This window comes from Mesoplodon bidens, assembly GCF_964165515.1.
Source record: "Mesoplodon bidens genome assembly, chromosome: 7".
Classification (NCBI taxonomy): Eukaryota; Metazoa; Chordata; class Mammalia; order Artiodactyla; family Ziphiidae; genus Mesoplodon; species Mesoplodon bidens.
The window spans coordinates 17,496,443-17,518,658 of NC_138164.1; positions in this window are offsets into that span (position 1 = coordinate 17,496,443).

Genomic DNA, 22,216 nt, shown 5'->3' on the forward strand with positions numbered 1-22,216 from the left:
GTCAAATGGAGTTGACCCCATGAGGCCCAGCTCAATGCTCACCTCCTCCAGGAAGACTTCCCGGGTGCTGCATCCCGAAGCCATCTCTTGTTCCCCTAAATTTTCTTAGCCCTGTGTCAGTATATCTCGTGGTATTACCTATGGTTCTCTAGCTTGTGGTGCAGTTATTTGCATACACATTTTAGCTCTCCTAAGGACTAGGAGATCCTTGAGGAAAGAGTCTCGGCTGGGTCCATCTTGATGAGGACCCAGTCCCCCGTGGAGACCACAGTGCCTGCCACAGGGTGTGTGCTCAAGCCAAGCTTTTCAGCACGTTCATGATGAAAACTCATACTCTGCACACAGGTTGAGTTGTCCACAGTGCAGTGGAGAAAGCATCCAGGGAGCAGCCTTCCAGCTGAACACCAGTGAGGACCTACCCTCTAGGGAGAGGCAGATGAGCAAGGAAGTGGCGGGGGAGCCATGAGATGTCCCCTCTGCTGCCATACTCACGGGGCTTTAACGTGCTGGAAAGAGAATGGTCTCTCCTTGGCCTTTTGTTGAGAAGAATTGCATGAACTTTGTTTACCTCCCTCTTACTTTGAGTGGTGGCTTAGCAGAGTGGTTAAAAATAAGCCCTTGGATCAGATTGCAGGGGTTTGTATTCCAGCTCCACCACCTACCTGCTGTGCAACCTTGTACAAGTTACTTGACTCCCTTTGCTTGTCCTCAGCTCCACAATGTGGATAATAATGGTACCTGCCTTTTCTGGTTGTTGTCAAGATGAAAAGAGATACCCTATGTAAAGTACTTAGGCAGTACTTGGTGCATGGTAAACACTGAGTGATAGTTATTACAGACCCACCGATCAAACCACAGAAACTGTCGGGCTAGGCTCTGAGGGCATAGATAAGACAGTCAAGAGGTCTAAGTTCAAATCCTAACCAGCCTACAAGTAAGTTCTAGAGGTACTTACCTTCCTTGTGCATTGGTGACTCAGTTTCATCTGTCAAATGAGAGTCAAATTTGTTCATTTCTAAAAGCTTCTTTGAAACTATTTGAATGTGTATATGAACATTTAGGAAGAGACAAGGCACAGGAAACAAAGGTTATATATACTCAAGCGCTAACCTTTTCTCACGCTCTTTATCTTATTTCTTTTTTTTAACTGTTTAAAATTTTTTTATTTATTTATTTATTTTTTACATCTTTATTGGAGTATAATTGCTTTACAATGGTGTGTTAGTTTCTGCTCTATAACAAAGTGAATCGGTTATACATATACATATGTTCCCATATCTCTTCCCTCTTGCGTCTCCCTCCCTCCCACCCTCCCTATCCCACCCCTCCAGGCGGTCACAAACCACCTAGCTGATCTCCCTGTGTTATGCAGCTACTTCCCACTAGCTATCTACCTTACGTTTGGTAGTGTATATATGTCCATGCCACTCTCTCACTTTGTCCCAGCTAACCCTTCCCCCTCCCCATATCCTCAAGTCCATTCTCTAGTAGGTCTGTGTCTTTATTCCCATCTTACCCCTAGGTTCTTCATGACATTTTTTTTCTTAAATTCCATATATATGTGTTAGCATACGGTATTTGTCTTTCTCTTTCTGACTTACTTCACTCTGTATGACAGACTCTAGGTCCATCCACCTCATTACAAATAGCTCAATTTCGTTTCTTTTTATGGCTGAGTAATATTCCATTGTAAATATATGTGCCACATCTTCTTTATCCATTCATCCGATGATGGACACTTAGGTTGTTTCCATGTCCTGGCTATTGTAAACAGAGCTGCAATGAACATTGTGGTACATGACTCTTTTTGAATTATGGTCTTCTCAGGGTATATGCCCAGTAGTGGGATTGCTGGGTCATATGGTAGTTCTATTTATAGTTTTTTAAGGAACCTCCATACTGTTCTCCATAGTGGCTGTATCAATTCACATTCACACCAGCAGTGCAAGAGTGTTCCTTTTTCTCCACACCCACTCCAGCATTTATTGTTTCTAGATTTTTTGATGATGGCCATTCTGACCGGTGTGAGATGATATCTCATTGTAGTTTTGATTTGCATTTCTCTAATGATTAAAGATGTTGAGCATTCTTTCCTGTGTTTGTTGGCAATCTGTATATCTTCTTTGGAGAAATGTCTACTTAGGTCTTCTGCCCATTTTTGGATTGGGTTGTTTGTTTTTTTGTTATTGAGCTAAGCAGTGCTCTGAATCCCCTCTCCTTGCGCACCAGGAAACAAAGAGGGAAGAAGAAGTCTCTTGCCTCTTTGGCAGGTCCAGACTTTTTCCCAGACTCCCTCCCGGCTAGCTGTGGTGCACTCTGTCTCATTTCTTATCGCCTCCTTTTCCCCTGCTCTTTTCCACCATTCCTTACATAACCTCTAATCTGTAATAGCTCTGTCTCTGTCCCTGTCTGTGTCTCTCTCTCTCTCATGCACCTACACACACTCATGCATGTTGCTACCTTTTCTTATTACCGCATTTAATCTTGTTCCATTTGGAACAGGGTTAAAGGGCCTGGGCAGGGTAGAGGCAGGTGGGTCTGGGCCCTCTGCTACACGGGTTCCTTTCAAGCTGAGGAGCCTGCAGGGGGATTAGGCTTTATTAGATATCAATGCCCTGGCTTCCCATGGGCTGAGCTTTCCATGGTGCATCAAGAATTGTGGGCTTGACAAGTAGTCAGGGTACCTGAGAAAAATGAAAAAGGATTTTTAAAAAATTTTAATAAATGTTAAAGAAGGAAGAGAGATGAATAAACTCCAGGCTCCTCCCCTGGCTCTTGTCTTGACCTGGTGCGGAGGTGGGGTGGGTGTGCACCCACGCAAAGGGGCCGCCCCATCCTGAGTGGTGGTCTCTGGGCCCCTCACCCAGCTGGCAGCCTGCCCTGGTCACAGACGCTTGGGGACACTGATTGGGCCTGCCTGTGGGGTTTTCCTTCTGCAGCAGATCTCTTCCTGTCTCTTTTCCTCCCTTGGCTGGGTCTCTCTCCATCTCTTTCTCAGTTGCTGACTCTTTTCTCTCTCCTCTCCCTCTCTCCACTGCCCCCCTCTCCCTTCCCTCCCAAACCTTCACGGAGAGGCTCCAATTAAAGCAGAAACGGCAGTTTGGCTCCTGAGCTGACATCCTCGTTGCTGCAGAAGCTCTCACAATTGACAGAAATCCTTGGCTCCCTTACCTCCTTATGTGCTACGTGAAAAAGAACAAAAATTATGCAGCACCACCAAACCCATCCTGTCCTCCTGCCGCCCTCCCTCCCTCTCCTCCCCAGCCTAGGCGCTCCCCCCATCCCTTCCCCTCCAAGCTCTTCCCCAAACCCAAGCAGAATGGTTCGGACAGGAGGGCATTTATCAGCTGTTCTGAACTCTGCGCTCAGCAATCGCCTCATCCCGGCTCCTCCACGGGGTGGAAGTGCCTTCCATGTCGCACTTCAGCTAGGGTTTGAAGGAAGCGACAGAGGCGCCCAGCCTGACCTTGGGAACCCCCTCGCCTGCCTGCCTGCTGCTCAGAAATGCCAGGTTTTGTAGTTCGGTGTTTCACAACACTGTTCACTAACGATTCCATTTGGTGAACATCACCCTGAAAGGATGGGCTGAGAGCCTGCGGTGTGTAAAGCCCTGCATCCCCTTCTAGTCCAGCATCCTCCACTGCATCCCTAGCCAGGGATGTAAGCACCACGCTCGGGGGGCCATACATCACTGCTCTCTGCAGCTTCGCCAACCCCATACCTCCCTCCCTCCCTCCCGAGCCTGGTTTCCAGCTGCCTGTCGCATGGTATCCCCAAAGATGTTCATCCCCCTACAATGCGGCCAAGGGCGAGCTCATAACCTGAGCCCCAACAGCACATCCGAACTCCCTCCACCACCTCCTCGTCCTCCTGCTAAGTGACAATCTCACCATGCTCTCCATCCCCAAGCCATCTTCACACTTGCCATCCTCACTTGCCTTCCTGAGCCCAGCAGTCCTACAGCCCTGAGGCTACAGCCTCTGGAGCACCTTCAAGTTCATCGGTCCCCACCCCTGCTTTCACGTTGTCTGTCTGTTTCTGCTGTCATGGCCTCTGCCAGTCCGCCTGCCCCAAATCCCATGCCACTTCAAGCCACTCTTCTCTCTGCTTCTAGGGTTTCTATTCCTAAACCCAGGCTGTTTCTTGTCTAGCCCATGCTCAAGAACTTGCAGTGGCTCCCTATTGCTTATGGATTGGAGTCCAAATCCCTTTTCAATCTCGCATTTCATTCCATCCACCCTAACTACCTTCCCACCATCCCCCGAACTCTTCATGCTCTTGTTTAGCTCCCCATCTGTCTCCAGGCTGTTTTCTCAGCCTGAAATTTCCTTCCCCCACAGCCTGTCATTGTGTCTTGTCTGGCAATTCATGCTAATAGGATATCTTGCCTGGAAAAGGCACATCACAAATATCTGTAGATTGATAGATTCAAATTTTAAAATTGAAAAGTCATTTATTTATTTAATAAATACTCCTTGAGTGGCTACTGTGGGTCTGCCTGGGCTAGACGCTGAGGGTACAAAAGTAAGGAAGAAATAGCCCCAGTTCCTACCTTTGATGTGCTCACAAAGGGTGGGCAGAAATGGAAGTGAAGGAATTACAGTGCAACATTAATTTGATAAATACATCATCATTTACTAAATGTCTATTCTGTCAGGAACTGCGATAGATACTGAAAATAGGCAAATGAACAAGGCACAAACTTTACTGTTGAGGAGTATTAATTCTAGTAGAAGAGATTGACAAGGAAGAGGGGAAATGGGGATAAGTGGTGGTTTATCCGTACCTGCTCTGGAATGTGTAGCGGGAAGCTTGATGCTGCCTCGGGCATTCAGGAGGTGATATCTCAGCTCAGGTACAGAGATGAGCAGGGATGGCCAGATGCAGGAATAGGAGAGGGATGAGGGAGCGGGGAGTGGGAGCCATACGTGAGCGAAGACCCAAGAGGAAGAAAGCAGTTCTGAGAAGAATGACCAGAGGGGGCAAGGCCGGAGGTGGGGAGCTGGGGCATGAGGACAGAGAGATTAGTAGTGAGAGGAGCAGCTTAAGACCTGAGCAGAGGAAGGATCAAGAAGGCCTCCGTTAAGGAGTGTGGGTTTTATCCCGAGCATCGAGGGGCTTAAGTAGCACAGAGTGAGGTAGTCAAATTTGTGCTTTAGAGCCATCACTCTACTGTGCTCCTTCATTCATCATGCATTCAGTCACTGCCTCGTTCAACACATATGGAGCGCCTACTGCATGCCCAGAGGGATGATGGGCCTTGTGGGCAGGATAAGATTAGAGCCTGGGGTTCAGTTCAGAAGCTGCCGCAGAAGTCAGGAGAGAGGAGACAGTGGCCTGAAATAAAATGATGGGAGCGGGCATGGAGCAGTTTCAGAGGTAGGAACTTTGGGGCTTGATGATAGCTTAAATGGACTATGTGGGGTGGCAACAAGAATTACAAACATTTATTGAGCTTTTCCTATGTGATAGGCACGATTCTAAGTACTTTATATGAATTAATTTTTTTGCTTCTCAACAACCATATGAGGTAGGTTCTATTATTATCCTCATTTTCTGAATTAGGCAACTGTGGCACAGAGAGGTTGAGTGATCTTTCCAAAGTCAAACAGCTAGTAAACTGCAGAGGTAGGACTTAAATATGGACAGAAGAAAACAAGAGGCACATTCCTAAGATGGAAACAGCCTGAGTAGCAGGGCAGGTGTAGAGGTGGACATGTCAGGTGGAAAAGACCAGAAGCATGCATGTATTTCATCAATCTTGACAACTTGAGAGAAATTAAATGCAAAGTGAGGTATTGAAGAACCTTTGAGATTTGTAATGAAGCCATGGAGGCTGCTTCCCCAAGGCAAGATTTCCAACAGTTTCAGGAGGATAAACTTGACCTGTGAAAATAGAGAGGCCCAGCCTGCTCAGAGGGCCAAATATTACCCTTGATCCAGGACCACCTAAAGCAGAAAGGCCCTTTTCTTTGTTAGGTTGGAACAGTCATCAGTCATAAGAAATGTTGTTTTGGATAATCTTTTTTTTTTTTCTGGATTGATTATTTTTGAATCCTTTCATTCCTTACCTCCTGTTCTACTCAACAACTCTGGGAAAACTCTTTAAGCATTGTATTCCATTGCATTTCAGTGTGTCCCTGGGTCACGCCGACAAGGCAACTGCATGTATGTTCTTGAAGTGTGTTTGTTATGTATCCATATATCCAGGACGAGCTACATAAGTTATGGGTCTCAGTCAAGATTAAAATGAAGGGCCCCTTGCTCAGAAGTTATTAAGAATTTCAAGACAGCAACAGCAGAGCCTGAAACCACACACGGGGCCCTTCTGAACACAAGGCCCTGTGCGACTACCCAAGCTGCTAAACCATGAAGCTGGCCCTGCATGGCTCACTCACCAAATTGCATTATAAATTTTTTTTTCGGGAAAGGACTATGATTTCTGTCCAAAAAACACTTTGGAGTGCAAAAAAGATTCATCGAATGTAGGGAAAACAGAATAGGAGAAGGAATCCTCATGTTACTATGCCCTGTAGTGGGTGGCTTTTTTAGGTGAGTAAACAAAGGTTCAGTGATTTGCCTAAGGTTAACTGCTGTTGATGGTGGACAATGTCTAGATGGGTGTGCACATTTTTCTGCTCCAAAGCCCATACATTTCACAGTATACCCCCCAGGAGCGGAATGATTCGTATGAAGGGGATTGAAGCCAGATCCCTTGAAACTTCTGTCTCCCTCATCAAACCATTAAGACCATTGAAATGCTCAGAAGGAGAGGAAGCTCGAGACAAGATTTGATTCTTGCTGAAGCCCCACTTGGATCTTACCTGGGTGACTTTCAGTGTTTACCAGAATCAGAAAATCTCAAGTTAGAGATGGCCCGGGGACCTGGGAGGGGCTGAGTCAGCAAGCATTGACTGGATACCTACTATGTGCCCGGTCCTGAGTTGTGGGGTAGGGACGGAGAACACATACAGGATAGAGCAAGATGCAGGAACGAGGTGAAGATCTCTCTGCACATTTTGCTTGTTAATTTTGCAAGCTGCAAGTTTCATTTTTCGATTAAGTTTCTAAAAGGTTCACAGCATAAAAATAGCCCCAATTATAAGGGCTTTGTGTGGACTTTTGTTTAGTAAAGCAGTGGTTCCTAGTGGCTCCTTTGAAATCTCATTGAAGCAGTTTTTCTTTGAGTTATCTGCTCATCAAGAAACTGTGATGACAAAAAGCCATCCTTGAAAATGCGTTTTATTCGTCACAACATTGGTAACATTTGACAAATAACTGCACATCTTGTATGCGGGAGCTACATTGTGAGTGAAGCCCAGGAACTGAGCTAGGTGCACGTAAGGATTCACTCACCCAAACATACCCTGACCCACACACGTGCAGGTGCCTACACGCACATGTACAGGAGAGAAACCCATGGTGCCAATGGAAAGAGGTCCAGAGCTTGGAGCCTTGGCTTGAGCTGCAGCTCGCAGATGTCAGCACATGATGAATCTGTTCCAAGGGGTGTGTGTTTGGAAATTCTTGAGTGTCTGTTTGCAAACCCAGTCTGGCCTGGTCCCTCCTCGGGCCTCCTGGGGGGATGGCAGAGAGATGAGCTGAGTTGCTGGGAGGAAGATGGGAACAACTACCTGGAGAGCGACCCAGGCAAACAGCTGGAGAAGGAGGAGATGCCAGAGGGCAGGTGTCCCGGCAGGTCCTGGGCGGAACCTGTGATTACACCTTTTTGATTCTAACCACTGGGTAGATACTGCAGCTTTGTCTAGTGTGTTTTTTCTTCCTGCAGCAGGCTTTCCTGTGATGTGTGCAGCAATTAGAGTTGCGGGGAGGATGGGTATAAATAGCTATCCAGATGCTCTGTAGTCCCGAGAGCTGGCATTAATAGGATGAGTTGAGGGAGCGTGGCCCCAGCCTCCAGGCCCCCAGCAGGAGACCTCCCTGCTGGCCCCTCTCCCCAGGGTACAGCCATAAGGCCAGGAGCTTGGCTATTTATAGTCAGACTCTGGTATCTCAGATGATTACCTTTCAGATCTCAAGTGTGAGGTCTACTTTATGGAAATAGCATGGTGCAAACTAATTGCGGGTTTCATGGTGCATCGATTTTTTCCTTTTTTTCCCTTCTCTTGCCACCTCTCCCCTCCCCCAAATTCCCAGCACCACCACTACCCCATTTTTTTGCAAAGGTCAGAAGCAGCTTACTGTTATTGGGAAGACAACAGCCCTGCAGAAGTGCCACCATTTCCAGGAACCCCTGGAAAGGGCGATTCTCTCAAGTGTGCCAAAATCTACCAGACTAGATTTAATTCCTGAAACTTTTCTGGCAATATCTTAGCTTCTTGTTCAAAAGCCAGCATAGGGCTTCCCTGGTGGCGCAGTTGTTGAGAGTCTGCCTGCCACTGCAGGGGACGCAGGTTTGGGCCCTGGTCCGGGAGGATCCCACGTGCTGTGGAGCGGCTGGGCCCGTGCACCACAACTACTGAGCCCGCATGCCACAACTACTGAAGCCCACATGCCTAGACCCCGTGCTCAGCAACAGGAGAAGCCACCACAGTGAGAAGCCTGTGCACCACGGCAAGGAGTGGCCCCCACTCGCCATGACTAGAGAAAAGCCCACGCGCAGCAACGAAGACCCAATGCAGCCAAAAAAAAAAAAAAAAAAAGCCAGCATAATTCCAACAGAGCATGGTCCCTTAGCAACTTCACCTTGGACAATACCTTGGAGGTCAGCTAATTCAACCTTCTAACCTGGGTTTCTCCTGTTAGAACATCTCTCTGTCCATCTGTTGTTTGATGAAAAGATGAGCTCATGCCTTTCCAATGCTGCCTCCCCGTATTTAAAATAATTCTAATTGTTAGAAAGTTCTTATTTTGAACTATAGTTTGTCTCTTTAGATATGCTCTTGGAGAAAAAGTGAGAATACACTTTCTCCCTTTTGCACGTGATATCCTGTTACCTACTCAAAGACAGCTAAGCTACCATCAGATTTGGCCTGGCTCCCAGCCTCTGCCATCCTCCTTCATCCACAGCTGGGGCCACTTGATCCTCACCTGTGGACTCAGATCTACTCTGGGGTGCTAGGACTAATCTTGGCCTTGGACAAGAGGGATTTAGGGGCTCAAACCAAACTGTGTGGGATTAAAAATCAATTTTCTTTCAATGTTAATCTGGATAATGTGGTCCTTGTATTGTGTTCTTTCTCCAATTAAACTGGCTTCTACTTATTTTTGTGATAATAATGCCTATCATTTTTTGAGTGTTTCCTATGTGCCCAGTACTGTGCTAAGCATGCTATACTTTATTTAATACTACCAGCAATTCTCTAAGGTTGTTATTGTTACCAAACTCAGGTTTGGCTGCTTGACACTTGAAAGCCAATACACGAGAAGCAAGTGCTTCTTTCTGTAGGAACGGAAAGCTTGCTTTACTCAGAAGGCCAGCAACCTGGGGAGAAGGTGGACTCATGTCCAAAAACTAACTCCGAAGATTCTGCTCAACCATAAAAGTTTTTGTTTTTTTTTTAACATCTTTATCTTTATTGGAGTATAATTGCTTTACAATGGTGTGTTAGTTTCTGCTTTATAGCAAAGTGAATCAGCTATACATATACATTTATCCCCATATCTCCTCCCTCTTGCATCTCCCTCCCACCCTCCCTATCCCACCCCTCTAGGTGGTCACAAAGCACTGAGCTGATCTCCCTTTGCTATGCAGCTTCTTCCCACTAGCTATCTATTTTACATTTGGTAGTATATATAAGTCCATGCCACTCTCTCACTTTGTCCCAGCTTACCCTTCCCCCTCCCCGTGTCCTCAAGTCCATTCTCTATGTCTGCGCCTTTATTCCTGTCCTGCCCCTAGGTTCTTCAGAACCATTATTTTTTTCAGATTCCATATATATGTGTTAGCATATGGTATTTATTTTTCTCTTTCTGACTTACTTCACTCTGTATGACAGTCTCTAGGTCTATCCACCTCACAACAAATAACTCAATTTTGTTTCATTTTATGGCTGAGTAAAATTCCATTGTATATATGTGCCACATCTTCTTTATCCATTCATATGTTAATGGACACTTAGGTTGCTTCCATGTCCTGGCTATTGTAAATAGTGCTGCAGTGAACATTGTGGTACATGTTTCTTTTTGAATTATGGTTTTCTCAGGGTATATGCCCAGTAGTGGGATTGCTGGGTCATATGGTAGTTCTATTTTTAGTTTTTTAAGGAACCTCCATACTCTTCCCCATAGTGGCTGTATCAATTTACATTCCCACCAACAGTGCAAGAGGGTTCCCTTTTCTCCATACCCTCTCCGGCATTTATTGTTTGTAGATTTTTTGATGATGGCCATTCTGACTGGTGTGAGGTGATACCTCATTGTAGTTTTGATTTGCATTTCTCTAATGATTAGTGATGTTGAGCATCCTTAACCATGAAGGTTGTTAAAGGGAGAATCATTTGGAGGGGGTCAGAGTCTTCCACTGTGTGCAGACTTTCTTCTGATTGGTTGGTGGTGAGGTAATGGGGCAGTGTTCCAGGATCTTGTGCTCAGTCTGAAGTTACCATCTTCTACCTGGGTGGGGCTTTAGTTCCTACAGAACAACTCAAAGAAATTGTTATGTATGTTCCTTGAGGAGGAACCAGGATGCTGTCCCGCAGCTGCGCTATTGTTTCTTGACTGCTCCTTCTTTGTTTCTGCATCTTCTCCCTTACCTGATAAGCACTTGTTTGAAGCTGCCTTGTGGAACTCAGGGGAGGTCAAGAAGGCTGAATGAGGCCTATTTCTTACAGACAAGAAATGGGGGACATGGAAAGAATTTGTACCTAAGAGGTCCCCACAGGGTCTTAATTACATTTCAATATTATTACCCTCAGTGTACAGATGAGGAAACTGAAGGCTAGGGAAGTATAGTGGTTTTCCCAAGGTCACAGAAGTGATGAGTGAAAGAGCTAAGGATACAACCGAGGCAGGCAGCCTTGTGGTTAAGCCACTCTAATGCAATGCCTTCTAGCCTGGCCTTTCTTGGTGCCTGTTGATCGCCTGTGTCCCTCTTGGCACCTCTAGGCAGAAGGTATATGCTTCTGAGTCCCCAGTGCCCAGACTGAAGTTCTATCTGAATCCTGGCCAGGGTAGGACCCAGCTATTTGTTAGAAACTTCCCTGCCACTGCCTGTTTGCTCCCTTAATCCCATCCACCTTGCATGCTTGGAACGTTTCTCACCATTCTCTCTCCCCATCCTTGTTGCACTATTTGGTGTCTACATATTTTCTCCTCTTCATGACCATAATAGTAAGGCTTTTGGAGAACAGGTCTCTCCTCCTCTTTTTTTTAAACTTCTGGTGGTCCCAAAAAGTAACCCAAGGATTCTTATTTGGCCCATGGGAGAGACCCCTGGGGATCACATTGAGAGGGGCTCATCTCATCTCATACCTAAGGAGAAGGCTTTGATTATACCTAATCCCACTACTTCTTCAGTAGCCAGGAGAGACATGTGTTACTTGGCCCCTCATTCCAAAGGGGAAGGAGGTAGAGATTTATTCTAGAGAGAAAACACCCCTTGAGAGTTTCTTAAGAGAAGTCATATTTTCAAATTCCTTTGGCATCCATGGTTCTAATCCATCAGGTCTGGAGACTGTGCTCTAAAGGATGAGGCATTGTCAAGGTCTGTGCTTCTCTCCAGGTGAAGTCTTTGTTCCGGAAGCCACGTCCCAGGGTCCAGAGCATTGTCCTACAAGGACACAACAATAACAAGCTCTTTGTTATGGAAGGAGGAAGAACCACATAGGAACTCACTCAGTAATTGCCTTGCTGACCCCAATCTGAGTTGCTTCCTATTCTTCATCTTGATTTTACTGTGTAGACAAAAATGAAGACTTCTTTCCCAGAGCACATGTTTTAAGAGGTAAATTGAAAGTGACAACCTAAATATTCTAACTAAAAACAAAAGAAAAGAAAGAACACCAAAAACCAAAACAAACAATAAAACCAAAAAATAGCCTCCAGGCTCATCCTAAACATGATTATGTTATGATGAACAGCCAGCCACAGGGAATGGCAAGTTAATTGGCCCTATTATTGTTGTTCTCTTCAGCCTCTTATGATGGAAAGGCTTTGTCTTGTGTTAAGACAGGGCTCCGAAACCTAGGATCTTGCTGGAGCTGATAACATGGCTGAATGAAGGTTATAAAGGGTCAAAACCACAGACCTTGGCAAATCCCAGAGCAAATCTCTTAACCTTGAAGCCAGACTCTCCAGACTAGATCATGTGGTGATGACATATAGGAAATGAAAGTAGTAAGAAATCTTCCCTGAAACTTAATGTTTCCTTTGGTTAGATACAAGAGGTCACTTAGGAGGTCCCTCTTAACAAGTTGACTGAGGACTCTTAGAGGTCGGAGACTGCAATGAGGTGCATTTCATGGATAACCTTTCGGATGTCCCTGAAATTGCCCTCTCTTATAGTAGCTATAAAGAGGGACTGAAATGTGCATCTTAAACAAGCCAATGAAGTGATGGTTATAGGATGTGCTATTCACATCATCTTTATTTGGTTAGCAAATTTGGGTTGTCACTTTTTCTTTGTTCCCTGAAGTGTGTGGGCTTAGAAATAAATTCTTCCACTTTTTTCCTGCACAGTGACTCAAAACAAAATTGGGAACAGGCCCAGACTAGAGTCAGAAAAATAATTACTGAGTGTGTTGCAAGGTAGCCAATCCAGAATAATTGGCATGGGCCAGCTGGCCCTTGCCTCTGGCTACAGCTCAGCCTATTACAGGAGGGAAAACCCTGAGTAGGCAGGGTGGCATAGAAGTGGTCATCTGATCTACCATGTGAGATGCTGGTCTACCATGTGAGATGCCTCTTCTGGACCAGAAGGCTCAGCTTCACCAGGACCTCTCTGTGAATACACCATACTTTGAATCAGACAGTTCAGTGTCTGGGGAAGTTTCCTGATCCTCTGGTTTTCTTTCCCTTTCTTTTTTTTCATGACCCACTTTACTTTCCAGTACAAATCTTGAGTACATCAATCTCAACTTTAGATAAGAGCAAATTTATTTATTTAAACTTGATTAGAGATATCAAACAAGAAGAAGAATTAAAACCCAGGCCATCATGTCATACTATATTTGGAGATATAGACAGACGCATCAAGTTTATAATTAGGAAACAGATCCAAATTGAAAAGTCTGCCTAACTCAGTGATTTCATTAGTAACCACAAATGTGCTACTCTTTTCTAAGAAAAAAGTCCATACATTTTTTTGAGGACTCCCGGAAGCACAGAACCAGGCTGGACCTGGTTGAGTTGAGTTACCCTGCTCTCCTGGCCTGGGATTGGTGCAACAGGTGGGCTTGTGACCCATGCCAGGCCAATCAGTGACCTTCCTTAGGATATTTTAAATGAGGTTGGGAGGAAGATTTCTCTTTTTCTCTTGCATTGTGAAGATGGAATTCAGATCTGTCTGTGGCTAGGTTTCCTTCATATAGAAAAAGTCTGTAATGAGGATTACATATGGAGTTGAAAGATTGAGGGAGGGAGCAAGAGAGGGAGAGAGAACCCAGAGTGGTGAAGACAGACAGAACCCTAATGGCATTAGGCCAGTCCCATTCTTTGCAAACTTGCTTGATTATCAAGCTAATAAATTCCTGGATCTCCCTCTTCTAATTGACTTGTAAATCTTGGCATCCCCAAGGTTCGGACTCAAACCATCTTCTCATCTTCAACTACATTCACTCCCTTGGTGATCTCATCTGGCTCCACGGCTTTGAGTACCATTTATGCTGACATTGTCATTTGTAACTCTAGCCCTGATCTCTACATTCATAGATAAGCTGCCTATTCAACACCATACTTCATTCATACTTCAACACCATACTTCATACATATTCAACGATGTCTATCGGTTTTCTGGTAGTCCTTTTGATCAGACACATCCAAAACAACACCCACCCCCTCCTCCAGCCATCCCATTAACAGCACCACCAATTGCATTTTTCAATCATTCAGATCAGAAACCTTAGCATCACCCTTGACTCCTCCCTATCTTGCACTTCCAACATCAAATCCATCACCAAATCCTGCTGGTTTTACATCTAAAATAAATTTTCTATCTGTCTACTTCTTTCTGTCTCCTTTTACCCAGCCTGATCCACCACAAAAGCCTCCTAAGTGGTTTCCTTGTTTTTACTCTTGATCACCTATAATATATTCTCCATCTCCACACAGCACACTGAGTACTCTTTTTAGAATTTGAATGATAAATCACTCCTGTGCTTAATTTCCTTGAGTTACTTCCACAATAACTAATAAAAACCAAACTTTTTATCATGGTCCACAAAACTCTATGATCTGGCCCCTTTCCATGTCTCCAACTCATCTTCTTAATTAAGTCTTCTTTCCTTGAAACTGTCAAATTTGTTCTCTGCCTCAGGGTCCTTGCATTTGCTCCTCTCTACAGAGAATGTCTGCATAACTGGTTTCTTTCCATCATTTGAATGCCTCAGAGAAGGCTTCTCTGTCCCCCAGATCTAAGTTATCTCTCCTCAGTAACACTTCATATGCTGTTATTTAAGTATTTTATCACACACTGGTATTCATTCTTTCTATTTTCTCTCTCTACTAGAATGTAAGCGTCATAAAGCCTGGGACTTTGCCTTTTCACTACTACAACCTGAGTATCTAAAACAGTTCCTGGCAAAGAGAAGTGCTCAATAAGTGTTTGTTGAATATACGAATAAAGGTTATTTAGCTGGGTTTCTCTCAATTGCAAGTAAGGGAGATTTCGAGAGCTACAAAGGATTTCCCCATAATTCCATCCAAAAATCAATGATAATAAGTTTGATAGTTATGGAACTTGATATGTTATAAAGCTCTATTGAACGTGAAAACCACAACTGCAGCAATAATGACACTTACTATTTATTGAGCATTTACTATATCCCAGACATAGAATTTTACATTAGTCTAAATTAATCCTCGCAGAAACCCTGTAAGATAGGTATCTTGATACTCTTTTCACAGTGTTAGAACTGAGACCCAGAGAGATTATATGACTTGTCCAAGATTACATAGGAAGTAAAACTTGTGGGTCTTGAACCTGAACTTGGAATTTCTGATTCCAAAGTCAGTATTTACCCACGACATCACATTGACTCTCTAAAGCAAATATAATAAAAGAGTACAAAAGATAAATATTTAACAATGTCAACTCCTCACTTCTTACTAGGTATGAGCTTTTTAGATACCTTGCTAAATTTCACTGCTGAAATGATAGAATAAAATATGAGACCAAGGCACTTCATGGGGGAACCTAAGAAAATTAGTTTAATAAACACATTGAACAATCAAAGAATGTCAAAAATCTAAAGTTCATTATCTGTCTCCCATCTTAACATAGTGTAGCTTTAGAATAGATAAAATAATATCTACACAAGCATCTCATAGTGATGTTGAGATAGTGTGAAAGTTATTGTGAAAGTATTTTGAGTGAGAATTGTGACAAGCATATGTGAAGTTTAACTACTTTTAAACTGACTAACACCTTAATCCCAGGGACAAATGTTTGCCCATCTGAGGAGCTTGTGGTTTAGGGGGTAAAGATGCTACTTACCAAGGGAATCTGTCGTTTTTCTTTAGAAACACTATGAGAGAGATGGAGATACAGAGAGAGAGGGAGACAGACAGACAGCTAGAAGAAAAGTGAAGGAAATAAGGAAAAAGAAGGAAGGAAGGAATGGGGAGGAGAAGAAAGAGAGAAAGAAAGAAGAAAAAAAGAAAGAAAAAAGGAAGGATGGAAGAATGGAATGGAGGGAGGGAGAGAGGGAGGAAGAAGGAAAGAAAGGGAGAGAGAGAGGGAGGAGGGAGAAAGGAGGGAAAAAAAGAGCTATTGACCTTGTCTGCCATGAGATAAACTTTCTGGGCTTATCAGTGCAGATCCCTCTGTCCTCTCAGTGTTTAGAGATGCTCCCTCTGGTTGCTGATGCCTTTGCTCCAGCTCTGGGACTCGCAGGCTTGCCTCACATCATCTTGTTGTTGTTCATTTGGGTGCAGCCTCTCTGATCCCTCTTCTGCCTCAGAGGTCTGGAGAATGATTGTAAACAGTGTACAGAATACACCGGCTAATTTCCTTCCCACCCAGGGAGAGCCATCATTGGACTGCTGTTCCGTCCTGATTTGGAATCTCACCGTTTTCTCCTTGGCTGTCTCTCCCCTCAAGGTGTCCATTAGTTTATAATGGTCACACTTCATCACCGTCTCATTTATTCATGGCCTGCCTCCTCAGGACCTCTCTGTCCTCTGATATATTTGATGAAACTCTTATTTTCCTTAACTCTTCTCCAAACTATTAACTCAGCCAGGATTTTTGCCAACCTTATCTTCTCCCAGCAGTCTTAACTGATGCAGCCAATTTTTTGCCCTCTTCCCTCTCATCTTCTCCATTTCTAGGACAGATGTTTCCTTCTCTTCTTATTAATTATCACAAATTCCCAAATAAAACCTAAATATAAACTAACTTATTTTCTCTTCTCTACCAAGAGGAATTAGTGTACTGCTCTCCGTTTCTTCCTGTTACTAAGAAAATCCCTGGGTAGAAAAATAAAAATAAAAACACTGAAATTACCCATTTATTTAATTACAAGGCGCTTGCTTTCACAAGCCACATTTTCACTGCTGAGAAGATTCTGATTTGGCAACAAAAGGCAAAAGCTATTTCTAGTGAGAGCGGCAAGGAGTCGGCGTTAGCAATGCGACAGTATGAAGCAAGCATGGGGAGCTGCTTTAATGGCTTTCTACCTTTGAGGGAGGGGCAGCCAGGATGTGAGGACAGGCATGGGAAGGCACAGACATGGAGAGGTGGATAAAGTAATGGCAGAAGATCAAGGGACGGAACAAAGTGTCAGAAAGGGATAGAGCAACACAAAGAAACTTAGAGACAAAATGGAGAGGCAAAGAAGAGATGTAGGAAGTAAACAATGCAAAGTAGTAAAGTGCAGAAAAAGTAAGAGACCTAGAAAGAGAAAGAGATGAAGGTTCCAAGGCAAGTTCATTAAAAATTGGTAACGTTTAACAAGGACCTACTGTATAGCACAAGGAACTCTGTTCAATATTATGTAACAACCTAAATGGGAAAAGAATTTGAAAAAGAATAGATACATGTATATGTATAACTGAATCACTTTGCTGTACATCTGAAACTAACACATTGTTTATCACTTATACTCCAATATAAAATAAAAAGTTTTTAAAAAGTGGTGACATTTTCCTGAGGACAGTGGATGCAATCCAGGTCATTGTCACCTGATGGTAAAGGCAATTTTAGGGTTTATCTGTTGCCATCTATCATTAAGAATCTCAGAGATAAGTACACAAAATTCAAGTACTTGTTTGATATTTTTCTAATGCGATAGCTTTTTGTTAAAATAGGAATGTGTATGAGACCAGTATTCTCTTTTAGAGATAAATGAATAAGAATAATATAAACAGAAGCAAGACTTAAAGAAATTGAATAACCTAGGCACAATTGAGAGGTTATAGCCAATTTAACTTTAGATTGATTCGTCTTCAGTTTTATTATAGTTTCTGAATAGATAGTTAGACCCCAAACTGACTTTTTCAGACAGCAAAGAGCAGATTTAGAACTTAGCCTGGAAGCAGTTACTTACTTACTTACTTACTTAATTCATTTATTTATTTATTTTACCTTGACATAATCTCTTTTTTAATTAATTTTTATTGGAATATATTTGCTTTACAATGTTGTCTTAGTTTCTGCTGTATAGCAAAGTGAATCAGCCACATGTATACATATGTCCCCTATTTTTTGGATTTCCTTCCCATTTAGGTCACCACAGAGCATTGAGTAGAGTTCCCTGTGCTATACAGTAGGTTCTTATTAGTTAACTATTTTATACATAGTAGTGTATATATGTCAATCCCAATCTTCCAGTTCATCCCACCCCCCCATCCCCCCAGCATCCATACATCTGTTCTCTATGTCTGTGTCTCTATTTCTGCTTTGCAAATATAAGTTCATCTGTATCATTATTCTAGATTCCACATATAAGCAATATTGTATGATATTTAAAAAGTTACTTTAAATGAACTGTCTACCTCTGAGGGTCTAAGAACTTCACATGAAACTTGATTATTTTTGTATTAAAATCTTTCATCACAGTGCTATAATATGAACATTATCTAGACCAAAAGTTCATGGATGTTATCTAATAAAGTGGCTGGAATAAATATCTTCTCTGTCTATGGCTCACTTGAAAGGTTCATAGAATTCATTTATCTCTGGAATGGTAAATAGATTTCACCTCAAGAGTAAACTCTGATGAAGGTGCCAAGGAAGCTTTGCTGAGAAGGGATGTGTTGTGAATGCATGTATGCTCGGATGGAAACGGTGTTGAGCCTGACTAGCTGTGTGTGCCATCCACATGGGAGGGGGTGATGGTGAGATGCTTGCTGTGAACTAACTGAGGGTCTTGTGGCTTGACAGGAGCTTCCTTACTAACCCTTGTTTAAGTATCAACTTGAGAGGTCTGAGGCTGTACTCACCCTCTGTAAGCCTAGGAGGAGAGAAAATAGAAGAATGTGCGGAACTAGCCAGAAGTAACAGTGTAAGCCACCTCCTCGTTTCCACTGCACTCTTATTTCATCTTTCTAATTTCATACCAGTTTATTTCTAGTAGCAGTTACAGAAGGAAAAGAGGAAGGAACAATAAGTTTCATTCATTTCTATTATCATTAATGTAGTGACTACTGTATGCCAAGCACTTGGGATGCAGTGATCCATATGACATTATCTAATTTCCATAGAGCTCACAGCTTAGTTGTGGGGGGCAGGGAGATCCGTCAAATTAAGAATTATTTTAATACACTATGAGTCACGCAATAGTGAATGCCAGTCTCCTACAGAAAACCTTTCTGTGACCTCTTTCTTCCTGCCTAAAGGGGAAATTTCTTACTCTGGCACACAGATTCCTGTTCACACGGATTCCATTGACCTCTCCACCTTTCTCTCCCCGAACTCTGTGCTTCATCTGCACTGAACTACTTTCAATTTCTCAAACAAATCATATTTCAATCACCTCCAGACTCTCGCCACACCATCCACTCCATCTTGAAAACTCTTATCTGCTTTCCTAGCCCATGCTCTGCCTGCTCTGTCCACAAACTCTTAGGCAGCCTCCCTCCAGCAAATCTTCTTAGACTTCACTTTTCTGAGTGATGCACTCTGTTATACGTCCGCATATCACAGTCAGCACTTAACCACATTGTGACGTAACTGGCTTGTTACCTGTCTGTTTCCGCCTACAGACTGTTTGCTCTGTGAGGGCAAGGACCAGGAATATTTGTCCATCCTTGCCTTCCCAGCAAGTAGCACAAAGCCTGGCATAAATTAGGCTCTTAGGGGATATTTGTTAGATAAATAAATAGACAGGAATTTTATACAAGTCAGTGGTTCATTATGTCTTCAGGTTACTAGTGTTGGATACTGGACACAGAAAAGGGACACAGAGATTTATTTGAATCTCAGAGGAAAGGATTGACCACTTCTTCATTCCACTAGCTTCTAAGTTTTTCTAAGAATTTCCCTCTAAGTCATTCCCTGATACTTATTTTCAGTTTCTAAGCTGTAAGGTAATAACTAATATACATAAAATGTTACCCCTCCCCTGGATATTTGAAATTAAAACGTGGTTCTGAAAGGTAAAAAGTCTTCCAAGGTTGAATTAATGAAGAACAATAATAATTAATATGTGCACAGAGCTTTAGGATTTTCAAAAAGAGTCCAAATTATTTTTATTTGCTTCATACAATAAAATGAGACCCATAAAGCTTAATGAGCTATCCGAGGTCACAAAGACAGAAAGAACAGAGCCAGGGATCAAAGATGGGTGGATCTTTTCAATCTAAATTCTACACCCTTTCTTCCACAATCACAACTTCCTCTAGACACTGAACAGAAGTGTGAGAGAGCTATTTGGAGATAGGGTAGGTCTGCATGGTACCATCCAAATCACACCATGTAAGTGACTTCCTCCTCTGCCTACTGTGAAACTGTCCCTGGGGAGAAGATACAGCAATGACCCCTCTTTCTTGAAAACTCACTAGTGAATTCCAACCTAGGTTCAATGCTAAGCTGGTTGAGTGGGTGCAGGACATTACACTGAAGTTTTATGCCCTAAGATGAGTACAAGACACGCACAGGTACATGGTTGCCAGACAGAGATAGAACAGTTTACATGCCAGGGCATCAACCTAACTAGAAAAGAGTGGTCTCACTCAAGGGCTGCCTTGGATGCCAATTGATGGCAGATGTGAACTTATGACCTGGCAGGATGAGGTCCCTTCAGGATATTTATGCTGTCATGGGAGTGCCAAAGCTAAGTTGGGCACTGGGGCCTGAAGAGATGGGGAGAGATGGATCAAGAGTTAATCCAAAGTCGGAAACCAGGTATGTTTAAATGTAAGAGACATACTATATCTAAGAGACTGGGACCAGTGAATGAAGGGGAATTACGAAGTAGGCAGGCAAGGGCCAAATGAAGGGGTATAGGCAGGATTCTGTTGTGCTGGGATTCTCTGGGAAAGTTTAAACCTTATAAACCTGAAAGGCATCTGTTCTGATCAGAGCCTCAGACAGCTGACTGGGAAACCAGATGAGGGATTAGGAAGCTGAATACAGAAGGAAGGTAGCCTTCTCCACTACTAATGACTCCAAACTCTAAAAAATTTCCTGGAGTCTTTTCCTGGGGCCCCTGAACAGACTGGACCCAGCCTTCCTCCACTCCCCGTTTCATACATTCGCAACCTGGAAGGCTCTCTCCCCCTTCCTTCAGCTCCTGGGATTGGCAACACAAGGCGACTTCTGTCTGTCACTCACCCTTCCCCTACCTCGAGGAGAAAACTGCCATTGATTACAACCTTCCAAATTAAAGCTTCAGGAGACTTAAGTGAGCAATTATTATCAGCTACAAAATGCTGGGAATTTGTTATTAGGTAGCATCTCGTTGTTTACTCTGACAGCTTCTCAACTACTCTGTGAACCAGGAGGACGGTGCCAAAACAGTCTGATGGGTTTCCTGAATTTACAGAGTTCACAGCTGAGATGGATTTACCCCTTAGAATTCAGGAGAGTCAATTCTTTCATCCTCCTGCCTCAAAGCAGGCTCTAAATTAAGAAAGTAGGAGTCTGGAAAATAAAAGAATATAGGAATCCCCTAATTTAAAGTTGCTATGCAGAATAGAAAGGCAGATGTAAAGAATGGATGTGTGGACACAGTGGGGGAAGGGGAGGGTGGGATGAATTGGGAGATTAGGTTTGACATAAATACACTACCATTTGTAAAACAGATGGCTAGTAGGAACGTGCTGTATAGCATAGGGAGCTCAACTTGGTGTTCTGTGATGACCTAGATGGGTGGGATGGGGGGAGGAGAGAGGGGGTCCAAGAGGGAGGGGATATATGTATACATATAGCTGATTCATTTCACTGTACAGCAGAAACTAACACAGCATTGTAAAGCAATTATACTCCAATAAAAACTAAAAGAAAAGAACAATCATAAGAAAAATAAATAAAGTTTCCCATGAGTAGGAATTCCTAAATATCCTTGTGTCATGGTGTGAACATTTGGAGGTCAAGTCCATCCCTGTGGCTGCACACAAGGCAGATTGTGTCTGTAGCATGACCTTTCCTGTGGTCCTGCAGTCAAACTCCTGAATTTTACTGGATTCCTGCTTATTTTTCCAGCCTTGTTCCCCAGGTTGATGCAGTGAGTCTCTGTCAGCTTTTCAATAAAGATGAGACAACCTAACTGGCTTCCATCGCCTCTTGCCCAGTGTGGTCAGGGCACATTCACGCCCAGTGTCCTGAGTGCTCATGAAATGCCCAAGATGCTCATTCAGCTCGAGTGGGCCAAGGAGATGTCTCCAGAGGTCACACAAAGCTGGATCTTGAAGGATATTATTGCAAGGAGACTAAGGGGGGAAGGGTGTCCTATGGAGAATGAGCAACGAGTGCGAAGCCAGGAAAATGAGAGAGAATTCGGTATGATGAAGCAATTAAAATGTTTGAGGCACTCCTGAGCATAGGGTTAATAGGCGGAGTAGTTGGAAATGAGACTGGAAAAGTGGGCAGGAGGCGTGAATCCATTGAGAGCCAATAGGAGGGACTAAACAGGAAGTGCTACGTTAGGGGCTCAGA